Below are 25251 nucleotides of genomic sequence, written 5' to 3'. Positions count from 1 at the left end.
CTCACTTCAGTCATATCTGACTCTGTGTGACCCCATAGACAGTAGCCCACCAGGCTCCTCCATCCCTCGGATTCTCCAGGCAAGAACACTGGAGTAGGTTGCCATTTCCTTCTCCAATGCATGAAAGTGAAAGTGAAGTCGCTCAGTCATGTCCGACTCTTCATGACCCCATGGACTGCAGCCCACCAGGCTCCTCCATCCATGGGATTTTCCAGGCAAGAGTACTGGAGCGGGGTGCCATTGCAAATGAGGTTACATGGCATTAAATGCAACAGGACACTAACAAAGTTTCAAGTACAATTGTGATAAACACTAGGAGGGAAAAAAGTAAGATCTGTGGCAGTGAGACTAGGGATCTTGACCTAGTAAGAGTAGTGATGGTGTGCGAGAGGTGTTACTTAGGAAAATGTCCCTGAGCAAGTGATGTTTTACACAGCAACTTGAAGGATACACAGAAGTTGGCCAGAGGAAGAAGTGAGGAGAACATTCTAGAAAGGGGAATTGCACATGCAGAGACCCCAATTCATTAGGTATCTGGCTCATCACAAAACACAGAAGCTAGAGTGGTTGGAGCATGGTAGCAGGGCAGAGTGTTGTGAGATGGAACTGGGGAGGGGAGCTGAGCACTCGGACACTTCCATAGTTGACCCTGATCCCTCCTGGTGCCATGCCGGCAACTATTAGACAAACAAGACCAAGATATGTGAGGAATAAAGGATGGCTTCTTGAATGCAAAAGTCTACCAGGATTAAAAAAAAGATACATACTTCATGTTTGCCTTTAGACTTTGACAAACTTATTTCTCCTTAAGGAAAGACTCTTCGAATGACAACTTGACATATTTCCCTGTGGCAAAAGAGCCATATGAACATATGTGACACCCCACCCCCCAGTTGTTGAAATGACCTTCTTAAATGGCTTGTTGTGATCTCAGAAATTCTGTCACAGGGCAGAGACACCTAGAAGCCAAACATTTTATTTCCCAAGTTAGTGTGTACCTTTAATCTTTGTTATATCAGTACAACTGTAAAACATCTTAAGTTGTTTTATGTCTGGTCAACTTGGTCTAATCTGCAAAGAAATCTTTAATCTGATTTACTCCCCAACAATCAGCAAACTAAAAACATTTGTTAATGAAGCTTTTTAGCTACTTGTCCGTGTGAAAGATAATTCTTTAAATTTATTTTGTTTGTATGATAAAAATGATAGAATAGCAGCCTGAAGAAGTTGAAATGCATTTTCAGGAGTTGGCTGCTTTACAAAAATCCGTGGGTTCTCTGAATGTGACAGTTAGGCCAATTGACGTTCTTCATGCAAATGCTGAAGAGATTGATGGCACTGTGAGAGAAGACAGCACATTAAACCCACACAGGCCCTGGGCATTTCCTCAGGCTCCAACTTCTCAGGCAACTCTTTCCCTTCCTGTCAGCAAAAATGAGGTTGTTGACACAAACCAGTAATTATAGAAGACACCTTAAGTAGAATAAAACCTGATCTATATTCACTCCTTAGCCATAGTTCTAAACCTCAACACCCATTTGAGTGTTACCATTTTTGACTTCAAGAACTGAAAGCCTTTATACAAAAGAGACATATGCTTCTTGGATTGGTTAGGAAAGAGCCGTTGAAATTTGTGGAGGGTCCAATTATTGATCTATTTTTTTAAGCAAAAGCAGTTTGATTCTTTAGAGCGCTGATGAGAATAGAACTGACCCATCGGAAATGAATTCTGTAACCTCTGCCCCTTTCTCTTCTGGTTTCCCCAGTCTCCTGGGTCATTTATCAGAGTCCATACTACTTTTTGTATATGATTTTTGGTTCACCTGTGTATTGGTCAGGAAAAAGATGAAACACTTGGAGTGGGTAATTTGAGGAGAATTTAGCAAGAAGCAAGCATTTACAAAGATGAGAGCAGGGATTAAGGAGAAGAGGAGAGCTGGTACAGGACCCCATGGGGTACTCTTACCATGCCAGGGCTGAAAGGGAAAGGGGAAGGCGTGGTTACCTACAGGAGTTTGACCTCTGACAGAGGGACTCAGCTGACTCTTGGCGTCTCTTCTTGGAGGGAGTTGGGAATAAATACCTGATCTCGTTTCTCTTCCACCATCTGATTTCCAGTGCTTCTTGTTGACCAAACCAAACCAGAAGCCAGTAGACAAGGGAACACACTGAAGTCCAGCAGCCTTCTGGAACAGAGTGGGGTCAGGAGTGGAAAGGAAATCTCAGGGGTGTGGGGGTGAATATCAGTGAATGCAACATTCAGAACAAAATGCTTGCCTCCTGCACTTAAGACTGTGAAAGCCTTTTCAACAGAGGATGTGTCTTTCATTTTTGTAGTCCAAGCTCCAAACTCAAGCCCTGGCAAATAGAAAGGACTTAATAAATTCTGAGTAAATGAGTGGATATAGGGATGGGGAATGGATGGGTGATTAAATGACTGGATGAATAAGCAAGTGACTAAACGAATGATGGTAGGATAAAGTTTTCCCTACTGGAGTCCTTTAGATGATCTGCTCTGGTAACTACCTAGGGACAACTTGTAATTAACATATCAAATTCTTCTAAAGGTCTTGAAAGAGTTTGTTTCTTCTGCTGCTTAAGCAGCCTGCACAGAAGCTTGCGTACTGGATGAAATTGCTTCCTTCATAGCAGAGACAAAGCACCGCCTACCTCCTGTTCCAAAGACCTCAAATTCTGAATTAGGAGAGACATGAATTAATGAGTTCTGCATGTAACAAGAAAAACCTCTTTTAATAACTGGGAGTTAAACAGAGTTTGGATCCCTGCTGATCTTATTGGCAAAATTAAATAAAAGTGACATTCTGCTGGCCCAAGCAAATTAGCAGCCAGCCTGTGTAAAGGCTCAGTTAACCCCAGACATTGTGTGATGTATTACCCATTGTTTGACGTACTTTCATAAGAGCAAGACGAAGTGTCCCATCCTTTAGACTCTGGTAATGTGCTTCATTGTTAAATTCAATAGGAAAAGCGATTCATACTGTGGTATGATTGAAAAGAAAATTGAATCCTTTTGATGTTATAAATGTGTCTATTACTGCGTGTGCACACAAATTTTCCATGGAAATTATGGTGAAAGTAGTGATTCTCCTAGAAAAATGCATTAGTGTTGACACGTTCAATTTTATCTGCATCAGAATATAAATACCCTTTAACCATGGTCAAATTGTGCGGAATGTATATACCACATCTGCATAAGTCACTTGTCTATCCATCTATTGGGAAAAAAGCATTGAGCTCTGAGATCTATCCTGTTTCTCCATTTGCAGTTTTGAAAATACATAATACTAAAAGCGTTGGTGCAGGATTTGTGTGAGGGTCTTTCTAATTTGAGAAACAGCTTCATAAAGCAGAGGTCTGTAATTTCATGTCTTAGTTACACAAAGCTAGTTTGTAGGCTTTGGGAAACTTGGCAAGTTGCAGTTTGAGTGTCATGTTAGCATTGGCCACCAGGCCATTATTGGCTATGCCCTGACCGAGTGGTCATGGAACCTTCTTACAAAGCGGTAGGTGATGTCAGGGACATACACTCAGCTTGGCTCTGTGATTTCAAATCCCGCTGCTTACAAGCTAAATGAGGACAGTAAAATGCCTGTCATCTCTTGCCTCCCTCCACCTAAGATCTACCCCTTTTCTGCTCTGCTGCTCCATCCTCCTGACTTTGTCCTTCTTTATTCAGATCTGAAACTCAAGGAAACACTTCTCCTCTCCAGGTTTCAGTCCCCTCTTCTACACACCAAGGTGGATGTCTCTTTGTCCTTCAAAGTTAAATGCTTGGTACTATTTGAACACAATATGCTCTTTTTTGCTTTCCTTCCTATATGTCAGGACTTTGGGGGTCACAAACAGTAAAAAAAAAATTTCAACACAAAATGGCCTAAGAAATACAAGAATTCATTGCTCCTCTACCGTACCACTTCACACTCTGAAAAAACTCTCAGAGGAAAATCTGCCAATGGGCATTGACAGCAGAACTGATATCCCCCTTAGGATTGAGTCCATTTGCAAATTCTCTTGGTGGTCTCTTCTCCTGGTGGCAACAATACTGACCAGGGTTCTTGGCTTTCCCCAATCAATAGAAACTGACTAGACGCCAGACAAATTCAGGTTTTACTGGGGCTCCTGTGTCAACTGCTGGAGAGACGAAAACAAGTTAACATGTTCCCTTGCTCACTCGCCAATGGGGAGTGAGCTCATTCCTTAAGTGAATGAGGGTAGGGGAGTGTCCAGAGGGTGGGCTGGAGGGGTGGCTTAGGTGGTCTGCCTGCCCCTTTGTGGTATTGAGCTCAGGGGGACATGCACAGTACCCTGTTTTTGCTCCCAACACCCAGTTCCTTTGCTCCCAGTTCTTCAGAAATGGCTGCTGAGTTTCCTGTCTTTTTGTATCTTGTGGTCCAAACTTTGTTCCAACTGCACATGCACACAGCTATCGTTAGTCCCATATAGTTTCTTTGTATTTTGTGTTTGAGGAGAAGTGTGTCCATATTTAAGCACTGCAGCACTGCAGTGAACCGTCCCAGGTCCCAGGCCTGTCTCAGCAAGATGGCCATATTACTTGTTCACATCCTTCCCACTCCAAAATCAACCACACAAAAAGTCATGAATGTATTTTTCAGCCATGTTCCTGGGCCGGACTCTCCTTGTTCCAAATTAAAGTCAGTACCTATCCATGAACCAGTCACTGCAGTCGGAAGCAGGCAGTGCTCTGATTAGCCAGGCTGCAGTCACATCTACCCTTGGAGTTGAAGGGTAGGCTAAGAGTAAGGAAGAGTAATCACTCCAAGAAAATTTATGTCCCTGTTCAAAGAAGGATAAACATGTAATGGAAGGGGATGGACAGACACATCTATTGTAATGTGTTCATGCAAGCAGTTTCTGCTGCCTGAAATAGTTCCTTTTTCTTGTCAGTGTGATGAATCCTTGCTTATCCTTTAAGACGTGGTTCAAAAGCCCTTCTTCAGTGATCCCTCTCAAATCCCTGTGTGTCTTTACTTTCTTAGCACTGAAACACATCTCTGTTACAGAATCTGCAATGCTCACCTCATCCGTCCACAAATATTTATTGAGCACCTACTAGGTACACAGAGCACTGCAGGCTTGCTTTTTCTAAGGACTTGAAATACTAGGCTCTCTGTGCCAACTGAATGATATAATAGAAAGAAATGTGGGTCCAATTTAAGGAGGAGAGTGGTGAAAGTGTTGGCAGGGGAACAGAGAAACTCACAGAAAGTTAACAGAATAACTTGTTCTTCTAGGAGGGCGCTGGCAAACCAAGGTCACTCAACACGTGTTGTTGCTGCATATCTACTAAGGACCAGATATTGTCTCAGTGCCTCAGGGGTAAATCAATTAAAAAAAAAAAAAGTGCAGTCATATCTATCTTTGTGGAGGGAATCTGGAGGAGGGAGTTCCAGGCTAAAGAAACAGCCAGTGCAAAGCCCTGAACTAGGAGTATGTTTGACTTATCACAGGATCAGCAAAATGGCTAGTGTGGCAGAAAGAGAGTATGGAGGAAGTGATATTAGAAAGATACCAGGGCCAGATCATGGAGAGGCTAATAGGACTTTAGCTTTTACTCTTCAACCCCTCTATCCAACTCCTGAAGCAATCCAGAACTGTACAAAAATACATTATCAGTCTGTGGAGATAATGGGGCTAGGATTAGACTTGAAACAGGGACCCTGGGTTCTCACCAATTTATCACCTTCCTCATTAATGTATCCCAAGTTATGAAAATAGACTTCTGTCTCAGTTTCCTATTAACAATTCCAGTTGACAAGCTAGCTCTGCTGAGACTCTGACACCTTCAGTAGCCTGCAGCTCCTTGTACGGAGCTGTATACAGGTTTCAGGGGGCAGGAGGTTGGAGGATAGTGAGCGAAGGGTAGAGGAAAGGGTAGAGTTTAATATTCAAGGACAGGGTCTGAGTCAAAGTGTTGTATTTGAACTATGGCTCTGCCACTTATTATGTATATAGCACTGGGTTGTTACTTGCTCTGAGCCTCATTTTCCTCATCTGTTAAATGGGAGCAAGAAAACCTATTCCACACCGTGCTATACAAGAATGGATATAAACTGCACAGCGTAGAATAATCCCTCACTAATTACTCTCCTGGATATTTCTTGCAAATCCTCTCCGCCTAGAGTTGACAGAGTTCTTTATTCTCCCTAGCACTGGCTGAGACCTGCTTTCTAAGAGCCATGAAGCTGCTGCATACTTGGACTTTCAGTGTCATCAGTCACCTGGGTTTTGACCCTTTATCACCCTTGTTCCATTCCTTCTCAAGGATGAATCGGATCCTGTTGGTTCTTAAATCCTGCCTGAGTTGATGACACAACTCCTGTTGACGTGTTGACACATCAACGCGTGATGGCACCGTACCTATCTGGACATGGACTATTTGGCTGCTGACCATTCCTCCAGTTGTGGAGATCAACCTGAGAACTGCCTTATTTATGTCCGCAGAAGTTCTATCCTGCCTTGTCCCCATTCCCATCCTACAAGACTGGCTGGTCCCAGTCTTGCAGCAGCCAGTCCTTAGTAGAATCGTGCCACATGCCCACCACATTCTTCCTCCTCCAGAAAGCAGTTTCTCCAGGTGCTACATAAGCAGCAGAACTCATCCATGGACTCTTTCATACAGATGTTGTCTCTAATTCACCTCCAGGGCAAAACCGACCCGTACAGTGGCCCTTTTCTAGGGAAAAACCCTCTGGTGTCATTTCTCTGCCTCTCACTCCTTTCTCTCTCTCACGTGGAACTCTCTGCCACTCTCGGCCTTGTATCATGTGAGTGTTGCCTTGTAAATCATTCAGAATCCAAGTCTGGGTGGGATATTTACCCAGAGCGGGTTATGACTGGATGCACTCCTATGTCACCACGTGCCATGCTCATTTCTTATAAAGTAGTTTATTATTCTGTGGGGCATTAATAGATTACCAGATTGATATGATTAAGGCTAGTGAGTCATTAATTAGCATCTAATTAAAAGAGATGAGTTACATACCCATGTACAGTAGCTAATGTTATGTTTTCCTTGAAAAAGAAATGATTCAATGTATAGCAATTGTGTTTTCAAAGAAACCACACCAAACCATATGTGTGGTTTTCTTGGGCTGCAGGGGCAATGTGTGCCTTAGGGCATCAGAAAATTGAATAATGCTCCTTCCCAAAGAAGTGGGTGCCAACACGGGCTAGGATCTTTCTGGTTACAGGAAGCTGGCTTGAGCTTTGCATGGTTTCCAGAAATAGCAACAGAGAAGTCATAGAGATAGCTTCCTAGAGCCAGAGCCTAGGTTCCAGGGCTATGTCTCCTGTTCAACTTTCTATCAACTCACACTGCCAAGTGTGCTTACATCCTTTATCTGATTTAATTTTCAAAGAACCCATATCCCCATTTTATAAAACAGAAAACTAAACCTCAGGCAGGACTCAGTTGTGGCTGATGTGATAAAACCAGCGAATTTCTGCAGAAGCACCAGGATACAAGCCAAGGCCTTCTGAAACCTGACTTTGATCCTCCATCTAGCCTTCCCTCTCTATTCCTTACTTCACACCTTTTCCTCCCGCTGAACCACTCTCCACCCTGTTTCTTCTAATGGCCTCATTCTGCTCACAGCCGACTGAGAAGGCTCTCAGTTTATCCTCCCTGTGTCCACATCCCACTTGAACTTCTGGATGCAGATCAATCCTAATTTCATCAACACTGAATGACCTGGACGACAGTCATTCTTCCTCTCCAAGAATTCTCGGTAGATTTGTATAATAGAACTCAAACTGGAAGACGATGAGCATTCATCTGACTGTAGCTCTCTACAGTGCAGACATTTCCATTATGACACCCTACAAATGTAGTCACTGAGCCTCACTGAGCAACTGAGTTTGTTGTGTGTCATTTCCATTTTTATAACTTGCTACCTCTAATTATCAAAATAATACATAAAAATGATCTGGAAAGAAGAAAATCATGGTTACTCCTATAGAAGGGATTAAGGTGGGAATAGGAAGGGAGCAGCTGAGAATATCAAAAGGAACTTTTATTATTGGTACTTGTATCTTTTACATCACTATTTTATTCATGTATTTCTTATGTAATAAAAAACAATAAGCAAAATCAACATGTTCCTATTGGAGGAATCTTGTATATTTATAGGAAGGATAAACAAATAGAACAAACTGTAACTCTCTTGTCTATAAGTTAACTGCTGTTATCTATATATCTACATTTGGTATCTTTATTCTACTTTATTTTTCATTACATTTATATTTAAATATTATGATACTGTATAAGAATTGGAAACCCTTATTTTTAATAGGTTAACATATGCATCTCCCAAATTATTAAAAAAAATTGATTCCTATAAAATGTAATTATAGCATGATATTCTATTGAGGGTTGAAACATCACTCATATAACCTTTCCCTGAGGTTGGACATATATGTTTCTAATATTTTCACAGTATAAATATTGCTGAGGAAAACATCTGTTTTTAATTGGAAAGTTTAAATTATTTATATTTCTTGTCATAACTGGAATGCTCGTTTGTTCTTGTTCTGTTATGTTTATTATATTTGATCCTTCCTTGCTGTTTTCTTTGGATCATCTTCTCTTTCATTATTTTTCCCCCATGGTAGTTTTAAAGGTATATATGTTGTTTTTAACTCTACTAATGTTTCCTTTTAAACTTAGTACTTAATAGAGAACTATTGAAAGTTCTCTTCTAAAGTTTCTAATCTTGCTTCTCCAGCACAATATGGCTAGCTAATCTTACTGTTAAACTCATCTCCTGAGTTCTTAAATTCAATGATTATATTGTTCTTGAGTCTATAATTTCAGTTTGATATTTTTTCATAGATTCCATTTCTCTGGAATCTTAACCAAATTGCTGCAAATTTTAGAAGATTTAGAATTTTTATATCTTCATGAGGGAATTTGTCATTTGCCATTATGCGTTATATATATTTAAAGTATATTTGCACTAAAAATTTCCTTGTCTGGAATTACTGTGGTTATATCAGATTTTTGTTCTCTTCTTTTTTGAAATACAAATGATATAGGCTAAAATGCACTTCAGTGTGTTTTAACAAGTTCGTATAAATATGATGCTTATCTCCTTAAATATATACAAAATATTTTCATCACTTCAGAGAGTCCTAAGTCATTTTTTTAATCCTTTACAACAGTAAAAAGAGATGAGTCATGTACCCATGTACTTATTGCTTATTTACATATTACAGTATATACTCTTTTATACAATGCACAGTCTTTTGTATCCAGCTGAGAGTAAAATCTGTGAAATTCATCCATGTTGGTGCATGAATAAGAAATATTTCTTTTTGTTTTGGCACAGTATTCCACTATATAAATAAACCACAATTTATATATGTACTCACCAGTTGGTAGACATTTTTACTGTTTCCAGTTGAGGCTACTATGACTAAAGGTTTTATGAATATTCTTGTACAAGCATTTGTACAGACCCGAGTTTTCATTTCTTTTGAGTAAATGCCTAGGAAAGGGATTGCTAGTTCATAGAGTATACATATGCTTAACTTTATAAGAAACTGCCAAACTACTTTTTAAAAAGGTTGTACCATCCAAATTGCTACCAGAAATATATAAGAGTTCTGACTGTTCTGCATTTTCAAGTTGAGGAAGTTCCTTCAATTTCCAGCTTGCTGAGAGATTTTATCATTAATGTATATTGAGTATTTCAAATGTTTTTCTCTTGTTATTCAGTCACTAAGTCGTGTCCGACTCTTTGCGACCCCATGAACTGCAGCATGCCAGACTTCTCTGTCCGTCACTATCTCCTTGAGTTTGCTCAAACCCATTCCATTGAGTCAGTGATGCCATTCAGCCATCTCATCCTCTGTCTCCCCCTCTTCCTCTTGGCCTCAGTTTTTCCCAGCATCAGGGTCTTTTCCAATGAGTCAGTTCTTCGCATCAGGTGGCCAAATTATTGGAGCTTCAGCTTCAGCATCAGTTCTTCCACTGAATATTCAAGGTATTGATTTCCTTTAGGGTTGACTGATTTGATCTCTTTGCAGTTCAAGGGACTCTCAAGAGTCTTCTCTAGCACCACAGTTCAAAATTGTCAATTCTTTGGCACTCAACCTTCCTTCTGGTCCAACTCTCACATCCATACGTGACCACTGGAAAAACCATAGCTTTGACTAATGGACCTTTGTTGGCAAAGTGACATCTCTCTGCTTTTTAAAACACTGTCTAGGTTTGACCTAGCTATTCTTCCAAGGAGCAAGTGTCTTTTAATTTCATGGCTTCAGTCACAGTCTGCATTGATTTTGCAGCCCAAGAAAATGAAATCTGACAGTTTCCACATTTCCCCATCTATTTGCCATGAAGTGATGGGACCAGATGCTATAATCTTCATTTTTTGAATGTTGAGTTTTAAGCCAGCTTTTCACTCTCCCATTACACCTTCATCAAGAGACTCTTTAGTTCTCTTCACTTTCTGCCATTAAAGTGGTATCATCTGCATATGCAAGGTTGTTGATATTTTTCCTGGCAATGTGAATTCCAGCTTGTCCTTCATCCAGCCCGGCATTTCACATGATGTACTCTGCATATAAGTTAAATAAACAAGATGACAATATATAGCCTTGATGTACTCCTTCCCCTATTTTGAACCAGTCCATTGTTCCATGTTCAGTTCTAATTGTTGCTTTTGTTAGAAACCTGTATGTCTAGACCTGCACACAGATTTCTCAGGAGGCAGGTAAGGAGGTCTGGTATTCTCATCTCTTTAAGAATATTCCACAGTTTGTTGTGATCCACACAGTCAAAGGCTTTAGCATAGTCAATAAAGCAGAAGTAGATGTTTTTTGGAATTCTCTTGCTTTTTTGATGATACAGTGTATGTTGGTTCCTCTGTTGGATCTCTGGTTCCTCTGCCTTTTCTAAATCCACCTTGTACATCTGGAAGTTCTTGGTTCACATAATGCTGAAGCCTAGCTTGAAGGAATTTGAGCATAATCTTGCTGACATGTAAAATGAGTACAATTTTACGGTAATTTGAGCATTCGTTGCTATTGCTTTTCTTTGGGATTGGAATGAAAACCGACCTTTTCCAGTCCCATGGCCCCTGCTGAGTTTTCCAAATGTGCTGGCATAATGAGTGCATCACTTTAACAGCATCATCTTTTAAGATTTGAAATAGCGCAGGTGGAATTCCATCACCTCCACTGTCTTTGTTCATAGTAATTCTTCCTATGGCCTACTTGACTTCATATTCCAGGATGTCTGGTTCTAGGTGAGTGATCACATCCTTGTGGTTAACTGGGTCATTGAGAGATTTTTATACAGTTCTTCTGTGTATTCCTGCAATCTTTTCTTAATCTCTTCAGCTTCTGTTAGATAGTGAAATTATCACTTTTTTCTTGTTTGTTCATGAATCTCCTTTAGTCTGCCAATTAATATTTTAAAGTTATATAACCTTGTATTCCTAGAACAAATTTCTCCTAGTTTTATATATTATTAGATTCAATTTGTTAATATTTTATTAATGATATTTTTGTATTTTTTGTGTTCATGAGGATTATTGTTCTGTAATTTTCTTTTCTTATGCCTGATTTTGGCATTAAGGTTTTCCTGGCCTCCTAAAATTACTTCAGAGGTGTTTTTGCCATTTTCTGAAGAGTTTTGGTCAAATTGGCATTATTTCTTTCTTTAAAATATGGTAAAATGAACTAATAAAGGTACTAAATCTGGAGTTTTCTTTAATGTCAGTTACATGTTCAGGTTATTTAAATAAGCATGGGACTATACAGCTATTTATCTTTTCTTGAGATAGTTTTGACAGTTTGCATCATTCAAGACATTTGTCTAATTTATCCAAGATGTAAAATTTATTGGAATAAAAATTTTTATAATATGCCCATATCCTTTGGATATCTGCAGAATCTGTAGTGAAGTCCCCTGTGTCATTGTTTATACTGGCAAATCGTGGTTTCTTTTTTCTTGATGGTTTAGCTAGAAGTTTGACAGTGTTTTTTTTCTTTTTTTGTTTGTTTTGTTTTAACCTTTCCTCCAAATACCAGATTTGGGTTACATTGGTTTTCTCTGTTGTTTATCTGTTTTATATTTCATTGATTTGTTCTCTTCATTATTTTCTTCCCTCTTAATTAGGTCAAATTTACTCTTCCTTTTCTAGCTTTCTAAAGTGGGAGCAGATTATATTACTAATCTGTTTTTCTTTTAAGTTAGCTTAATTAAGGTAGAATTTAAAACAAAATCCATCAAGTTTAGGGGGAGGGACATATAGTTCAACAAGTTATGAAATGTGTATACACCGAGGTCTCTAACACCAAAATCAATGCATTAAATATTTTCATCTGTTGAAAGTGTCCTCAAACTCCTTTTTCAGGAAATCCCCCAACTTTATGGCAACCACCATTGTGATTCTTTTCCATGATGAATAAATATTTTCTTCACTCAAAACAATCCTTTTGGGATTTATCCATGTTATTGTACATATCAATAATTTCTAATATTCTACTTCATCAATATACCAAAATTTGGGTTTTTTTTTTTTTGCTCACCTATTAACAGATATTTGCTGCTGCTAAGTCGCTTCAGTCCTGTCCGACTCTGTGCGACCCCATAGACCGGCAGCCCACCAGGCTCCCCCTTCCCTGGGATTCTCCAGGCAAGAATACTGGAGTGGGTTGCCATTTCCTTCTCCAATGCATGAAAGTGAAAAGTGAAAGTGAAGTTGCTCAGTCGTGTCTGACTCTTAGTGACCCCATGGACTGCAGCCTACCAGGCTCCTCCATCCGTGGGATTTTCCAGGCAAGAGTATTGGAGTGGGGTGCCATTGCCTTCTCTGATTAACAGATATTTAGGATGTTATAAAGTTGATATTTTTCTTTCCTACCTTTTGACCCCCTTATTTTTCCCACCCGCCCCCAAAACCTTGCATCTGGCAACTACCAATCTGATTTCTGTATTTATAAGTTTGAGGTCAGTTACTACTTTTATTTTTGTCAGAAAACATCCTTGAGCCTATACAATGAAAATATATGTAATTATTTACCTCCTTCAGTGAAGATGGATAATACATCTCTTCCCATTCTTATTTTACATACTACCACCAGTTTGTGGTAGTATGATAGTTTGGTGTAAGATAGTTTTATCAAGTTAATTATTGGTGTAAGATAGTTTTATCAAGTTAATAATTGGTGTAAGATAGTTTTATCAAGTTAATTATTGCTCCTTTTATAAAATAAGAATCCTCTATTTCAAGAATTATTTATGACACTTTCATTCTGTTTTGTAACCATGTTTACCACAGTTACTTAGAATAAATTACATGCTTGAATGCTTTTAGTTGCTCATTACCAGTTCTTCCACACCATGATGTTATTATTTATGATTTTTAAATTTTGATTCTTTTTTTTTTCATCTGCCTGAAATAGATCTTGAAGTAACTTTTCAGGAAGAATGCATGAGTCAAACACTTTGTTAGTCCTTCATAACTGAGGTTATTGGTCTGTTGACTTCATATATAAACCACAGTTTTCAACTATTCAATCATTTACCTAAAAAAAAGCAAATGCTAACCTGAGCAAAGTACGGTGCTGGATGCAGAATACAGCCATATGTAACCTGTGCACCGTTGACGTTTTCATGAATTTTACACTCTGGTGCAGGAAACAGACATTAACAGCTGATTCCAGAATTAATTACTGGTGATCACAGTAACAAAGGAGACTAACAGAGTTCTATTTAGGAGAGAAGCAAGGGGATGGAAAAGGCTTCTCTGAAAGGGTAATAATTAAATGAGGACACCTAAAATGAATGACTGATGTGGAGTGTTTTATTTAGGAAGGAATGATAAATTCTAGGGCTTCCCTGGTGGCTCAGATGGTAAAGAATCTGCCTGCAATGCAGGAGACCCGAGTTTTATCTTTGGGTTGGGAAGATCCCCTGGAGAAGGGAATGACTACCCACTCTAGTATTCTGGCCTGGAGAATTCCAAGGAGAGAGAAGCCTGAATGGGCAACGTACGTAAGAACTTGAGGATGGATGGAATATGAAACAAAGGCAATGTAGATGCTATGCAGGGTAGGGAGCAGAAGTATGATATATGGCTGGTAAAATGGCCAAAGGCTGATGACACAGAACCTCAAAGGTCTCATTCAGGGTTGGAATTTTTGTGTAAGACGAAATCACTGAAGTGGTTGGAGCAGAGATGTGGCATGATCACATGACTTAAAAAAAAAAAAATCACACTGATTGTGCTGTGTTGAATGATTCAGAAAGGGGTAAGGAGATGAAGATGGACCAACCAGGAGGCTATTTGCTGTTGCAAAAGTTCCAGTGAGACATGATAGTGGCTTGGATCAGAGTGGTGGCAGTTGAAACTGTAAGAGGTAGATGCATTTAAGACAGTGTAGGAGATTGCTTTCGTTCTTCTCACACACCCAACATCAAATCCATTAGCAATCTGTTTGCTATACCTTTGAAATATATCCAATCCAACCACTTCTTACCACCCCCTCCACTTTCACCCCAGTCCAAGTCCCCGCCATCTCTTATCTGCAAGGTATTATTATTGCATCATTATATAATCGCTGTAGCTTCCTAGCTATTCTTTCTGTATTTACTTTTGCTCTGCTTCACACAATGGCCTTGTTAAAATGTAAATCAAAGTCATTCATTTCAAAACTCTCTAACAATTTCCTATTTCACTCAGATGTTCTAACAATGGCCCACAAGGCCAAATGTAATCTGGTCTTGTTATTTTTGGTGTCTCTTGCCACTGTCTGATTTGCTTATTCTAGTTCAACTACACTCGCCTCCTTGTCATTCTCTCACTGTACCCAGGACCTTTGCACTTGCTGTTCTCATTGTGAGGAACACTCTTCCCCTAAATTTTTGCATGACCTGCTCATTTATTTCATGACTGGAATACATTATTCCAGTCTACTCAAATGTGTCAGCTTAAGAGACATCCTCCCTGACCATCCCGTGAGAACTGCTGCACTACCAGCCTCTGTCCTCTGATCCTGCTTCATCTTTCTTCCGAGCCCTGACACTTGGATAGCTTTGTACATTGTCTGCTTTTCTCACCTGGAATGTGGACTCCTCAAGAGCAGACATAGTGTTTTATTTATTGTTACATGGTCAGAAATACTCACCATATGAATGATTTGAAGAATGTGGCAGTGAGGAAGGAGACAGTGCTGAGCACAGCTCCCAGGTTTCTGGCTTATAACGTAGGGTAGCTGGGAGTACCGTTAACTGGTATGAGGAAGTTGGAGGAGGAGGGGTTGGGGAGAGATCAGGAGTTTGCAACTGGGCAGGCTGAATGTAAGATAACCTTAAAAACATCAAAAGGGGATGTCTAGTAGCCAAATGGATACATGGGTTTGTAAAATTATCCATGTACAGAAGCTCTAAGCCCTAGGTGACCAGCTCTTCCCAGTTTGCTTAGGGCTTTTCCTAATTTAAGCATTGAGTCCCAAGGCCTTGGAAACTCCTCGGCCATGAACAAGTTGCTGGGTGATCACCCTACAGTCAGCATGTATGTCATGGGTGGAAGTCATGGCATGACTGTGGGATCACAGGGAGAGTGTGCAGAGATGCCAGTCCATGCTTGAGCTCTGTGGCACTCCAGTGATTAAGGCGTGGTGAGCCTGTGCCATCTCCCATTGGGCTCTGGGCTCCCTGTGGGCTGGGAGGCATGATGCATGATAACTGCCCAATCATATTTGTTATGAATGAAAAAATTAGAGGTTGAATAAATGAGGCACAAAGGAGAATGAGAGAAATAGGAAGGCGTAAAGGAGAGTTTTAAAGTAAAGCTTTAAATATTGTATCACTTCTATCCTCTGCTCAAAACGTTTCAAAGATTTTCTCAGGTAAACATTCACAAATCTGATTTGCAAGGTCTTGTCTGCTTCCTCCATCCCCATCACCTGCTTCTCTTTATCTTGCTGCCTGTGCATCTCTGCCTGTTGTGCTCTTCCCAATACCTGCAATGCTGGAAGAAGAAAGTGGAATCAAAAGGGATTTTAAAAAATCTTTTAAAAACTCCCTCTTTCTCTTATGTGTGTGTGTGAGATAAGTTTCTGTAATTTTAGCCATCTTGGTGGGTGTGTGTGTATAGTGATATATCATTATGGTCTCAATCTGTACCTCTAAGACAAGAAATGATGTTGAGCGCTTCTTTTGGGCATTTGGCCACCCTGTTCTGTGAAGTGCCTCTTAAAGCCTTTTTGTCTATTAGATTATCTTTCATTTACTTATTGTTGTGTACAAATTTACATTTCTAGATATTAATCTTTTGCCAGATATGTATTATAAATATCTTCTACTCTGTGGCTTTCATTTCCCCCATTCTAATGGTATCTTTTTCTCCAATATCTTGAACCAATCTTCTTTGATAAATTCTTAATTTAAAAGTATTCCAGTGTACCAAACTTTCTTCGTGGTTTATGCTTTGTATGTCCTACTGGAAGAATTTTCTTTGCCTCCCTGAGGTCATGAAGACATTCTCCTGTATTTTCTTCTTGAAGCTTTATTGTTTTACTTTTCACATGTCGTTCTATGCTTTCTGGAACTCCATCCTTCCCGTATTCACTATAGTGCCACATTCTTTCAAATCAAGGGGCCATGTGTGCAGGTCTGTCTCTAGATTTTCTGTTCTGTTCCATTCGTTTCTTTGTCTATCTTTGGACTAATGCCACACTAGCTTTACTAGTGTAGCTTTATAGCAAGTCTTGTTATGGCACAGTGTGTGCTCACCCTATGTTGATCCCATTGTCTCTAGTGTGAAACTCAAACTCCTTAACAAGGTCTACAAGGCCCACATTCCCGGCCTATGTTCCCAGTCTCATCTCTCCACTCTCTTAACTCATTATGTCCCATTAGGCTTTTCTGTTCCTTTGAAAACAGACATTCCAGGCTTGTTCCTGTCTCAGTATCTTTGCACTTGCTGTTCTTTTTCTCTGGATCTCTCTTCCCCAGATCAACACAGGATTAGAGCTTTCTTGTTATTCAGATGCCAGATCAAATGTCCCTTTCTCAGAGACTCTCCTGATGACCTTTCCTAAATAAATTTTCCCTCTCCCTCCTGCCCTTGCCCACACTCTATCACCTTGCCTCATGCAATTATAAGATTTACCAGTATCTGAAGTGACATGTTTGTTTATTTGGCATAGTATAGTTCTTTCACCCACTAAAATGTAACTTCCAATGGCCGCAGGACCTCGTTAGCCTTTTATATCCTTGCTGGATGCTTAGCTACTAGAGCAGTGCTTGGCACATAGAAAATTCTCAATAAACTTTGGTGGGCAGAATTTGTATTTCTTTAATTCATCAGTCTCAGTATCCTCTGGAGACTTTCTTCCTCTTCTCAGTGAAGCTTTTAAATATTTGAAAAAAAAGTTTCTCCCTGAAATTTCTCTTCTTAAATGTCTTTAGTTGCTTCCACTTATACACAGAAGCATGTCTGGTTTAGCTGTTTGGTTTAATCATATAGTGAATTCATCAACACTTTAGATCACACTTTGTATGTTCTCTCTATGAACCTGTTCTACCAGCTATACACACAAATACATCTTGGCTTGCCCAATGCTGCTCATGGCTGGGAGACTCGGGAAGTGTTTGCTGAGTGTAAGACTGAACGCAATGTCCTACAAGCAGAGAATCCCTGGTGCTTGGGCCTTGGAGGGGAAAAAGATCAGCATGGCTTCCCTGGCCAGATTTATTACTCTCCCTTTCACTGCATCCTGTCGCCCACACTCCCAGGGCCTTTGTAAATCACTGGATGTTATTCCTTCACTTACACATTTTTTATGACTGTCCTTTTAGGACCACATAAATCAGATGTCAAATCAGGTTATTAGTGAGGGCTATTTTTTTCTCCCCTGTCAACAACCTGGTATTTTAATTCACTTTGGACTTTTCTATTTCTGTTTGCAACCCTTCTCTGGGATGGTGAATGCTTGCAGAGAGATTTGTTCTGAAGGAAAATTGAGGAGAGTTAGGTCAGATACCAGACAACAAGGATATAGTCTTAAAATTGTGAGACTGGTGGGGGAAAAGAACCTTCTACCTTTCTCACTGAAAAATGACCTTAATCCCTGGGTTAATCAGAAGGCTTTCCTTGTTAGCTAAGGAAAAATGAAGAATTTCTCCCAGGCACAAAGAGTTGGAGAAACATCAGGTTTAGGGTAGAGATTAAAGGTCATTCCATCATTCAGAATGTATTTGAGTGAACCAATAAGGAAAGATAAAGAGGGAGGAAGTTACTTGTTTAAGTTAACGGCAGAGATGTGCTCTGAACTCAGACCTCTTATCATTTTAGATGTGAAAAAAATTTTTAATGTCAAAATACTATAAAATACAAAAATTTAAAAATCCCTCATATTCCCTCTATCAAAAGTTGAATGTGTTAACATTTTCATGTACTCTTTACATCTACACCCGTTTAATTTCCATCTTCAATCTGATCTTCACTCCCTCTCCTATATGGGCTCATTATTATGCTTTTTTATGTTTTATTCCCAACCTTTTAAAATTTAACATACTTATGCATTTTTGTGGTATCCATAGAACTCTATAATATTATTTTGTGTGTATTTTTAAAGGTTGTAAATATAATCACAATGTTTATAGCAGTTTGCAACTGGATTTTCTCAATCCACAGTGTTTTTTAAAGATCTTTCCATATTGATTCATATTGACCTACATGTTTACTTTAATTGCTGCATGAAAGTTATGTACTCCCAATTTTTCTTCATTCCTTTTTTTTTTTAATTGATGCACACATAGATGGTTTCTGATTTTTCCAATTCCCAAATAATGATATTATGAACATTCATGTAATGGTCTCAGTGATTATATGTCTGATTATTTTTCTAGATAAATAACTAATGATTGAGTTACTGGGTCAAAAAGTATGCACATTTTTAGTTTCAATAGAAATAGTCAAAACTTCTCCAGAGTAGCTATACTAACTTACATTCCATATTAGCAGTGACTAGCAAATATTCTTTTCAACAAGCCCTTGTTTAAACACTTGGTATTATCAGAATAGTTTAAGTTTTCCATTTGACAGACTTTTAAAATTCTCATTTTTGTTTTAAATTCACGGAACTTGATATCTTTTCTTATGCTTATTGATGATAATTATATTATCCTTATATCCTTTGCCTCATTTTTTATCCTTTTATTAACTTGCTTTGTAAGAATTCTATGTATATCCTGGATCTTGAATGTTGGTTGGTTATTAGTCAATGAAAATAACTCCCCCCATTTTATGGCTACCTTTTTCCTTTGTTTATAGGTTATCTTATTAAATGGACATTTAAAATTTTTAGTGTAGTCAAATTTGTATTTTTTTCTTTATAACTTGGCACATTTGCTGTCTTTCTAAAGAAATTTTTCTCACTTCTGTATCAAATAAGCAACTGAATGAGGCAACTAGGATGCAGAATTTAAGGAGACATTTGCTTAGAATCCTGCAAGTGAGTGCTTTCTTAAGTTGTGTGCCTTAGGCTCATCATAGCCTAAACATATGCATGTATCACCAATTAGTTAATTTTTATTGCTCACTAGAATTCCATACTAGAATTTACCAAAAAATTATTTATTCATCTGTTGATGAACATTCGTATTGTTCCCAATTTTAGTTACTATAAATAAAGTTTCTGTGACTATTTTTACATGTCTTTTGTGTGTGTGTGTGAGTATATATTTGTACTTCTCTTTCTCTTGAGTAATGTCTAGTCATTAGGTAATGTCTAGTCATTTGATTAAACTACTAGTAATGTCTAGCCATTTGGCTAGACAACAAAGGTCCATCTAGTCAAAGCTATGGTTTTTCCAGTAGTCATGTATGGATGTGAGAGTTGGACTGTAAAGAAAGCTGAGTGCTGAAGAATTGAGGCTTTTGAACTGTGGTGTTGGAGAAGACTCTTGAGAGTTCCTTGGACTGCAAGGAGATCAAACCAGACAATCCTAAAGAAATTCAGCCCTGAATATTCATTGGAAGAACTGAAGCTGAAACTCCAATGCTTTGGCCACCTGATGCAAAGAACTGACCCATTGGAAAAGACCCTAATACTGGGAAAGATTGAAGGCAGGAAGAGAAGGGGACGACAGAGGATGAGATGGTTGGATAGCATCACCAACTCGATGGACATGAATTTGAGCAAGCTCTGGGATTTGGTGATAGACAGGGAAGCCTGGCACGCTGCAGTCCATGGGGTTGCAAAGAGTTGGACACGACTGAGCTACTGAACTGAACTGAACTGAACTGAGTAATGTCTAGGAGAGGAATTGTTGGGTCATAGAGAAGGCAATGGCACCCCACTCCAGTACTCTTGCCTGGAAAACCCCATGGATGGAGGAGCCTGGTAGGCTGCAGTCCATGGGGTTGCTAAGAGTCGGACACGACTGAGTGACTTCACTTTCACTTTTCACTTTCATGCACTGGAGGAGGAAATGGCAACCTACTCCAGTGTTCTTGCCTGGAGAATCCCAGGAACAGCGGGGCTTAGTGGGCTGCTGTCTATGGGGTTGCACAGAGTCGGACATGACTGAAGCAACTTAGCAGCAGCAGAATAGGTGTTTGCTTAACTAAAAGAAACTGCCAAATTATTTTCTAAAATGATTGGAAATTTTACTCTGCCACCAGCAGTTGGAGAACTCCAGTTTTTCCACATCGTTATTAACTAGCCATTACAGTGTGTATGAAGTTGCATTTCCCTGGCAGTTGAAGTCCAGAATCTTTTCATATGCTTATTAGTCATCATAACCTCTGTGAAGTATCTGTATTTTTATTGGATTGATTGTCCTTTAATTATTGATTTTTAAAAGTTTTTTTTTTAAATAGTATATTCTAGAGACAAATTCTATAAAATATTATTATGACTTTTTAAAAATCCTGGTCAGTAGCTTGAGTTATTTTTAATGATGTCTTTTGAAAAGTAGAAGTTTGTAATCTTAATAAAGTCCAATTTATTTTTTCTTTATAATCTATTATTTTTGTGTCCTATCTGCCTACATCCATGATTGCTAAGATTTCTCCTAAATTTTCTTTAGAAGTTTTATAATTTTAGTTTTTATGCTTTTAAGATCTGTATAGATCAGTCTTATGAACTCTGTGGGAGAGGGAGAGGGTGGGGAGATTTGGGAGAATAGTATTGAAACATGTATAATATCATGTATGAAACAAGTCGCCAGTCCAGGTTCGATGCACGGTACTGGATGCTTGGGGCTGGTGCACTGGGACGACCCAGAGGGAGGGTGGGGGAGGGAGGAGGGAGGAGGGTTCAGGATGGGGAACGCGGGTATACCTGTGGTGGATTCATTTCGATATTTGGCAAAACTAATACAATATTGTAAAGTTTAAAAATAAAATAAAATAAAATAAAAAAGATCTGTAATTCACTTTGAATTAATATTGAGTATGATGTGAGGTACAGGTCCAAGTCTACTGGTTTCCTGTCTGTGGATATCCAGTTGTTCTAGCACAATTTGAGGGAAAGAATTTTATTTTCCCATTGAATCTCCTTTCTTAAAAATCAATTGATTATACATATGTGTGCGTTTATTTCTGAACTCTCTACTTTGTCCCATTGATCTAACTCTCTAAACTTCCAACACTATCATACTGTTTTGCTTTTTAACAGTGATTAAATCAGGTAAAGTAATGCTTCCAATTTTGATTTTCTTCTTAGTGACTATTCTAGGTCTCTTACGTTTCCAAATACATCTTAGAATGTTTGTCAGTTTTTACATATATAATAAAATGCCACTGGAATTTTGAATGAGATGTCATTCTAGCTATACGTGAATTTGAAAAGAACTGACATCTTAACAATATTGAGTGTATCAGTCCATGAACATGGTATATCTCTCCATGTATTTAGGTATTTAAAATTTTTTTTCAGTAATCTTTGTAGTAGTAGTGACAAAGTCCTACACAACTTTTATTAATATGTTCTGAAGTATTCTATGATTTTTTGCTATTGTAAATATAATTTTAAATCTATATTTTCATTTTTATTGCTAGCATGTAGAAATGCAATTTATTTGTGTATATTGTTATTTTATCTGTAACTTAGCTATTGATTTACTTATTTATTTCAGCACTTCTTGTAGAGGTTTTAGATTTTCCATATATGCCAGTGATTTTCAAAACTTTTTTAAATCTCAAGAATAATTTAGACTCTTAAAATTTGGGGGAACCCTAAAGAGTTTTTTGTTGAGTTAGAAAAATTGATACCTAGTCATTTAGAAATATAATCAAAAGTTATTTAAATATGTGTACATTCATTTAAAATGGCAATAAATCCATTGTACATTAACATAAATAACACATTTTTATTCTTAAAAACTCTATTTTCCAAAACAAAATAGTGGAATTGTTTCATATCTTTGTAAATTTCTTCAATGTCTAGCTTAATAGAATTTGCATTTTGACAAACTCCAGATATTGCTGATGCTACTGGTCCAGGGGCCACACTTTAAGAAACTGCTATAGTAAAAATAAATAAATAAATAAATTCCTTCAGGTAAACATGAAATATTTTAAAAGGTTGAGCATCTGCTCGTCCACAAAACAGATCTCAAAGCAAATTCTAAGAAGTCAGCATCATATCCGCCATGTACTCTGACCTCTCAATGAGGTTATAGATCAGTTTACAAAAGAAAACCCAAAAGCACCCACAACAGACTTAAATAAACACATTAAAAAACAACAACTCAACTTATGTGTTGTAAAATAAATCATAATATTGAGAATTAGAAAATATTTAGCACTAAATGTTGCTAAATAATCTACATGTCAAAACTTGTGGGGTGCAGCTAAATTATAGGATAAATAAAACTGAAAATAATAAATTGAAAACTTTTCTGACAAGAAAAAGTGAAGAAGAGAAGGCATAAATGCAAAATGCCACAAATGAAAAAGCAGACCTAACAATAAATACAGTAGAGATGTAAGAAATTAGAAGAAAACACCATGACTAAATGCACGGGAAAACATTTGGATACAAGGTCAGCGCTTCCCAATCCTGCAACATTAGACTTACTCGGCCTTTAAAACAACAGTGATTTTAGACTCCTTACCTAAATGAAATAAATCAGAATCTCTAAGGGCCAGGCAGAAGGAAATTCTAATAGGCAATCAGAGTCCAGAGCTACTGCCCTAAGTAATTACAGACTCAGAAGAAAAGTCCCCTTATGCTGAGTGAAGTAAGTCACAGAGCCCCATCTTCCTCCCCATCAACAAGACTCATGTAGCAGACCCCATAGAACACTAAAATCTGTCACATGCCCTCCTCCATCTCCACTATGGGGAAATCTAATGTCACCATGATGCTTTAACAGCAGAGGCACTACTCTTCCTCTATGACTAAGATACTCCCACAGAAATGAGCATCATTTTCCAGTCAGTGGTCCTGGGTCTCTTATCCTCTGAGTCAACAGTACAATTTTTATTCTCTCCTGTGTGATTTATTTTTGGAATCAGAATTGAAAACACAAGTAGTACTTTCTTCAAAATAAACTTAATGATAGTTGCCACATATGGAGCATTGTATATATGTAATGTAGAAGAAGATTAAGACAGACAAGTGCCAAAGACCTCACAGTCTGATGGAATATAAAGGATTCAAATGCACACAAACATACATGAATTCACATGCATGCATGCACACATCAGCACACACACATTTTTATCAGGTTGTATAATACTGTCTTTGACTAAATGTTGAGTGGTGATATCAGTCAGGGAGTAGGTGTAGGGAAAAAACATTTTAATGATTTTATGAAAAGAGAAATTTAATACAAGGAATTAGGTGTTTGCAAAGTCACTAGAAGGTCTCAAGAAGGAGGTTCTAGGCTAGGTTAGACCTCCAGAGATGATTCTGGGGTGGCAATCCTAGAATGTCATCCATTGAGAGAGATTCCATTTCTGCTGCATAATTTGACAAAAAGGAATATCATGAAACTGCTGAGCCAACTGCCAGCCCTAGGAGCACACTTACACAGCAGAGATCTGTGAGTCATGATCCTTGGCCAGAAGTGTTGTCTCCAAAGCCAGGCTGTCTGTGCCTTCTAGATCTCCTTCAAAAAAAAAAAAAGGTGCTTCCTTGCCATACCTTCCTCCTAGTTACTGCTACTGCTGCTAAGTCGCTTCAGTCGTGTCTAACTCTGTGCAACCCCATAGATGGCAGCCCACGAGGCTCTCCCGTCCCTGGGATTCTCCAGGCAAGAGTACTGGAGTGGGTTGCCATTTCCTTCTCCAATGCATGAAAGTGAAAAGTGAAAGTGAAGTTGCTCAGTCGTGTCCGACTCTTAGTGACCCCATGGACTGCAGCCCACCAGGCTCCTCTGTCCATGGGATTTTCTAGGCAAGAGTACTGGAGTGGGGTGCCATTGCCTCCTAGTTAACTCAGTTCCAAATTCTAGTCTCTCAAGAATGCATTTGGGCTTGCCTGGTGTCTCAATTGGTAAAGAATCTGCTTGCATTGCAGGAGACTCGGTTTTGACCCCTGGGTTAGGAAAATACCTTGGAGAAGGGAATGGCTACCCTCTCTAGTATTCTTGACTGGAAAATTCCTTGGACAGAGGAGCCTGGTAGGCTATAGTCCATGGGGTTTACCAAAGAGTCAGAAATGACTGAGTGACTAACAAGAGCGCACCTCACTGTCAGAATCGGAGGCCCATGTGAAAGTGTAACTGTGAAGCAGTCTGGGATGCAGCTGCTAGCTTTCCAGGACTCCACAGTGCAGGAGGAGAGGGAGCTGGGCAGTCTCCCTTAAGGGAGGTATGGCGGCAGAAAGAGAAGAAAACCTGTGAACTAAACCCTTGAAAGCTTGATGCCTTCCTCTCTTGCTCTCCTTTGCAGAGAGCACACAACAAACTGGCCATCAGGAGCCATCAACTTCTGCTGCATAAAACATTTCACATGAGTCCCTTCTTTCATTTTCTTCTGCCAGTCTCTGATCAAATTTCCTTCATATTTTGACCTGGACAACTGCAAGAGTTTTGAAACAAATCTTTCCATTTGTAAGTTTATTACTATAAACCATTTTGTACAGTATTTCTATATGGATCTTTATAAATATATTAATAGTTCCTTGATCAATATATTCATCTAACTGTATTATAATTGCTTGAGGCTATAAGCATTGTCTTCATTGTCTTTTATTCTTGTACTTTCTTCTCTTGACATATAGTAAATACTCAAA

General features: G+C 38.7%; 1 long non-coding RNA gene across 1 annotated transcript in view; it reads left to right on the top strand.

The window, feature by feature from the left end:
* Positions 1–10575: 10575 nt before the first annotated feature.
* The window catches only part of LOC132342282 (uncharacterized), an 84925-nt gene continuing 70249 nt past the window's right edge, over positions 10576–25251 (top strand). The window contains exon 1 of the long non-coding RNA XR_009490596.1: positions 10576–10757. This is a non-coding gene — a long non-coding RNA (uncharacterized lncRNA). The remainder of the gene's footprint in view (positions 10758–25251) is intronic.

Source organism: Bos taurus, chromosome 15 (assembly GCF_002263795.3).
Source record: "Bos taurus isolate L1 Dominette 01449 registration number 42190680 breed Hereford chromosome 15, ARS-UCD2.0, whole genome shotgun sequence".
NCBI lineage: Eukaryota > Metazoa > Chordata > Mammalia > Artiodactyla > Bovidae > Bos > Bos taurus.
Note: the sequence above shows the minus strand (reverse complement) of the source record. Positions and strands in the feature narration are given on the sequence as shown.